Below are 5,432 nucleotides of genomic sequence, written 5' to 3' on the forward strand. Positions count from 1 at the left end.
TGACTATCGGCTGCTTGCAGTTCAAATCCCACCAGGCTCAAGGTTGACTCAGCCTTCCATCCTTCTGAGGTGGGTAAAATGAGGACCCAGATTGTTGGGGGCAATATGCTGACTCTGTAAAAACTGCTTAGAGGGCTGTAAAGCACTATAAAGCAGTATATAAATCTAAGTGCTATTGCTATTGCTATCTTAGGGCCTGGGAATTTGGGAGGGGGGATTTCATGAGAGGGGGAAGTTTAGACATAACAACATAAAGTCAAGGACAAATTACCCTGCACCTGGAAAGGAATAATGTTTCCTGTTGGAACGATGAGTGATTGGACCATATGATGGACTGGTGGGTGCAGGGGATGGGTTTTGATTTTCAATTATGAAGGAAAAACCCGGAACTCTCAGAACGAAATGGGAAGTTTCATAGGAACACTGACACCCACCATGCCTGGCCATGTCCTCATCTGGCCATGCCCACTCCCCGGCCCTCTGAGGTCAAATACAACCCTGATGCTGCTCTCAGTGAAATTGAGTTTGACACTCTGAGCTACATACATAAAATACATGCATAGATACATCCATCCATACAAACATTTGCAGGATGTAGATGAACCATTTTACAGACGGATGAGATGAGCTTCGATAGAATGTACCCCTCCTGTAGTAAAGGTGCCCAACTATGCCCATTTGCAGATCAGGCACTGGAATGCCTCATATTATGGGCAAAGCAGATGATTGCCTGCTTTACAGGACAGCCCTCCTAAGAGAAAAAAATATCCTCCCCCTGCAGATCAGGTACCGTAGCATTGTTCCAGCAAGAAATGGTGGAGGAGGGCAGTTTGTTTGAGAAAGTATGAAGCTTGCAGAACCAATCCCATGAGAAGAGACAGATGATGGATTCTACTTGATAAAAAGAGAAGAGCATCAAGGACTGCACTAGACAAAATCTCACATATGCTTACACAGGGACATACAGGTAGTCCTTGACTTATGAAGTTTCTTTAGTGACCGTTTGAAGTTGCAAAGGTCCTGAAAAAAGTATTTAGGACCATTTTTCACACTTATGACCATTGCAGTATCCTATGGTCACGTGATTTACATTCAGATGCTTGACAACTGAATCACGTTTATGATGGATGCAGTGTCCCGGAGTCATGTGATCCTGTTTTGCAACCTGCATACATAACCACACATGAGCCAGCTCAGGACCATGTCTTGATGACTAGTTTATATAGCTATCAACATGTGCCTTCTTCCCTTAGGAAGCATAACAGAGTTGTTTTTCCCACCAGCTAGTGATAACAAGGAATCCATCGATTGGTTTCCTAAAGTTAGTGGTGGATTAAATACTCACATATGCACATAAAAAAAAACTCCCCACCAATTTACGAACTCAAGAACTAAAACACTGAAGCATTTCACACAACAGTTCAAAATTGTGTAGTGGTCAAAAATGAAGAGGATCATGGTGCCATTAAACATAAATGTGCTGAATAGACTCTCATTCTGAAAGTACTCTCAACCAGAAGTACTTTTTGGGTTACTTTCTTCTGGCTGGATATCTGGCAGGTTTTTATTATCCAAAATACCAATATTTAGCTTGGTTGTTATTGAATATCAGCTCAAAACCCTTGAACTGAAGGGTCTGAAACTTGGCAGAATGTTTCTCTTCAAAAGGGGTAACTATATCTGAAAATAGCTGATTCTGCCAAAAAAATAAACACAATATTGGCAGCTTTCTTGAAAGAGAAAAATAATGTTTTGTCTTCAATTTGGCAGGTTCCTCATCACAGAAGACACTATAATTATAGCAAACTTAGCTCAATTTCAGATTACTGTACCTTAATGGAAACCAGCTAAAAGTGATTATCACATGGAAAAATAGCAATTTTCATTTGGTGTTTTTCAGGTATAATTAATAAGGATGTATGGAAGTTGGAATTTTGAACCATCTTTAAGATCTGAGCCTTATCTTCAGTAATCGCCTCCATCACCTAATCAGGATCCAAGCCTCCATCAATGTATTTTTTCAAATCCAGGCTATGACATTTGGATTTCTTGCCAATAAATTGTTTTGGTAGCCTTGCTCTTTAGCAGATCAAGAAAAAAAACAGAAGTGTCTCATCAGACATCTAAAATTAAAATCTGAGTGACTGATGGAGAAAAGGGGGAAAGGAAAAGGAAGGTGTCAGGCTGCCACAGACTAAGATCAATAGTTATCATCTCATCCACTGCACAAACATCAGGACAATGAGGCTGGAAGCAGGGAGAATCTTACCGGGGACCACAGATCCAAGACTGGGGATAAATGACCTCCATTCCTAGGCATGGAAACCAAATGGGGATTTCACTGCTGTCCTGAATCAAAACATCAGTGTGCTGAATATGTGACAGAATTGCAGCCCACTGTAATGTACCACTGACAATTCTTGATGGGATAGCTAGTGTCCACTTCTGAGCATCTCATAATTTATCAAGTTACCTGCACATTGAAAGAAGAATTGCCAGGTACCTTATAAAATGAAGAGGCATTATTATAATGTTACCCTGAAGAAAGTGTATTGAAGACGTTGCTTAGAGTTGACACCAATTTAAAGGCATGTGATCAATCAATTTTATAACCAAAATATATTCCTTACCCAATGAACTATAAATCTTCTCTACCCCTGGGCTCCAAACTTCCTCATCGATATATCTGAAGTTCTTATACTGACATCTGCAGGACATGTGAAGTGGCTCAGATGAGATCCCGGAAGAGAGATTGTGAAATCTCAAACTGTAACAGGCTGTATTCATATAATAATGAGTCAGATTTTGGGGGGCAGATTCTGGTTTAGCATAGATAAGGAAACCCTGTCTTTAGAATCTAGTATCTATGCCTTTTAAAATAAAACTAATATACTATGTTAATTATCTTTCCTGAAATGTATTTCATGGGAAAGAGAAAGAAATTCTAGTGTTTGCTCAGAAGAATTTATCTTTTTAAAGATAAAATACAATGGCCTATGATAGTTTCATCTCCTTATGTACTTTCTTTATATTACAGTAAGCTTATCTAAAAATTTCCCGTACAGAGAAAGTTTACATCTTTCAGCATTTTTGGATCAGCTCCCTACAAAGTATATCTGGATAAGTAAATTAATTCTATGTAATTAATTTTATAGTTGCTATTTTCCCAAATGAAGAATGCAGAAATGTTGCTGTTAGCTCATACACAAGAATATGCAGAATCTCGGTTTTAGTCCCAAATATATGATTTTTAATCAAAGGGGCAAAAGTCAACATTAGTCATCATGGTAATTAAATAAGAACATGATCTTATGTATAAAGAAGAAATGCAAACTTCAATCAGTGGATCTTATTCCTAAATGTATATAAAATTGAAGACTTATAATATCAACTTAGAAGTAAATATTTCGCATCCTGATCTATCAAGTATTCTCTAGATTAGGGGTGTCAAATTCAAGGCCCGCAGGTCAATCTGGTCCAGGGGGTGCTTCAATCAGGCCTATGAGGGACCAGGCCACGGTGCCTCTGGCAGCAAAAATGGGCCCAAAACACACCCCAAATGCCCCAATAACAGGCCATGCAACTTTTTGGGCTGGCAGAGTGCTGCAGGAGGCCAGGGAGGGAGATAATGGGGCACAGGAGGGCCGCATGCAGATCCCCGCACCCCATTTTGGCCAGCAGGGTGCTGCAGGAGGCATCTGTCCCACCACCTCCACCAGCCCGCAGAGGAGAACTACAATGCTGATCCAGCCCTTGAAGAAACCCAGTTTGACACCCGTGCTCTAGATCTTTTGGATTATGTCTGCCTTGTCTGATAGCTAGCGGTAGTCTTATGCATCTACAGCAGTGGTGAGATTCCAGCTCCATTCTCCTGTGCAGGGCAACAAAAGAAGACCCACCAATCAGCTGGGACTCGGGAGGCAGAGAATAGATGGGGGCGGGCCAGTCACAGGTGGTATTTGTCAGTTCTCCAAACTACTCAAAATTTCTGCTATCAGTTCTCCAGAACTGGGCAGAACCTGCTGAATACCACCTCTGATCTATAGCTAGTCAGATTGGAAGACTATTTTAAGGCCACTGCCTCAGTTAATTCACTTGTTACAGTACACTGTAACTAGATATTATTTCAAATGTTTAAACTGTGGTCAATCATTTCAAATCTCTTGTATTTTCCGCATGCAACTATGCAAATACAAATACATCATAGCAGATGGCAGCATCTAAGGCACCTTAAGTGCAGCAATACCTTGTTAGTACAGGGAGTCATTAGCAATTGCTTCACATTTAGTAACTACTAGCAATTACAATTGTGATGAAAAAGAACCTCTACAACCATTCCTCACATTTAGAATTTTCACAGGTATGTAAATCAAAGGAAAGCTGAAATAAAATCATAAGCACAGTCAACTGTTTCAAGTAACAATCACTCAGTGACCCAGTTGCCAGTCTCAACTGTGATTGCTAAGCTAGATTCCCTCCTCAAAAAACATGTTGACCACTAGATGGCAGCAAAAGAGTTAGCATAGGCCAGGTTGACACATAGTCAGTTAGAATTGGGTAGTTTGTTGTTTCCTGCATTGTGGCCTTTTCAGGTACTTCTTATCCTATATTTATTAGTTACACTAAATCCATTAATTCTAATGTGATAGGGAAAAGAAAGGACAATAATGTGAGCGAGGAGCTGTTATTTTCATTGATAATGGCCTAATCTTCAGTGAGAAAAATAGATTTTATAAAACCAGACTGGTTTCTTTTGTGTTACTTGCTGCTTTATTTCGTCTTCCTGCATATTTATCTTGGGATGCTATTTCATAATTTTTTGTTACACTGTAATGTTGTTCTTCTTGAGAAAGAATTTGATGGAGAGTGGAATAAATGTTAACACTGGATTTTAGAGTGCACATCAGGATCCCTCCAGACTAGCTGAGTCAGTGAAGGTGCTAACATCCTAATTGGTGACATTCAACTTTTCTCTTCCTTTCCTGAGTTATACCCTCCAGATGCTCTTGAATTTTGTCATGCACACTTCCTTCACAAATAATCTTGCACACTTATGCACTTACTTGAAAATATGTTTCTTACAATCACAGCAAAGCCTAAAGAATAGTGATTAGCCAAAAATTTCTTTAAAAAAAAAATCAGAATTCTTAATCTGATGGTTTTGCAGACACAACAAAATTAAGCTACAATGCAAGAGCCTAATTCCAAATGCATTGCCACCCAACTCCTTCCCTAACACTCTAGATTCATGGCCTGGTTGTCCCAAGAGGATGGAGGCTGTAGTCCATCACCGCTGGGATGTTACAGCTCCACAATACCCCACCTCCATATATATCTGCAATGAGACTAATGTGTTGGCACGGAGAGCCACTCTCACAGTCCCTCAAGACAGGACTGGGGCTCTAGAGGAATTGTCCCTTCTTAATTTACAG

The sequence above is a fragment of the Pseudonaja textilis genome, chromosome 1 (assembly GCF_049901715.1).
Source record: "Pseudonaja textilis isolate UNSWEBS1 chromosome 1, rPseTex1.2, whole genome shotgun sequence".
Classification (NCBI taxonomy): Eukaryota; Metazoa; Chordata; class Lepidosauria; order Squamata; family Elapidae; genus Pseudonaja; species Pseudonaja textilis.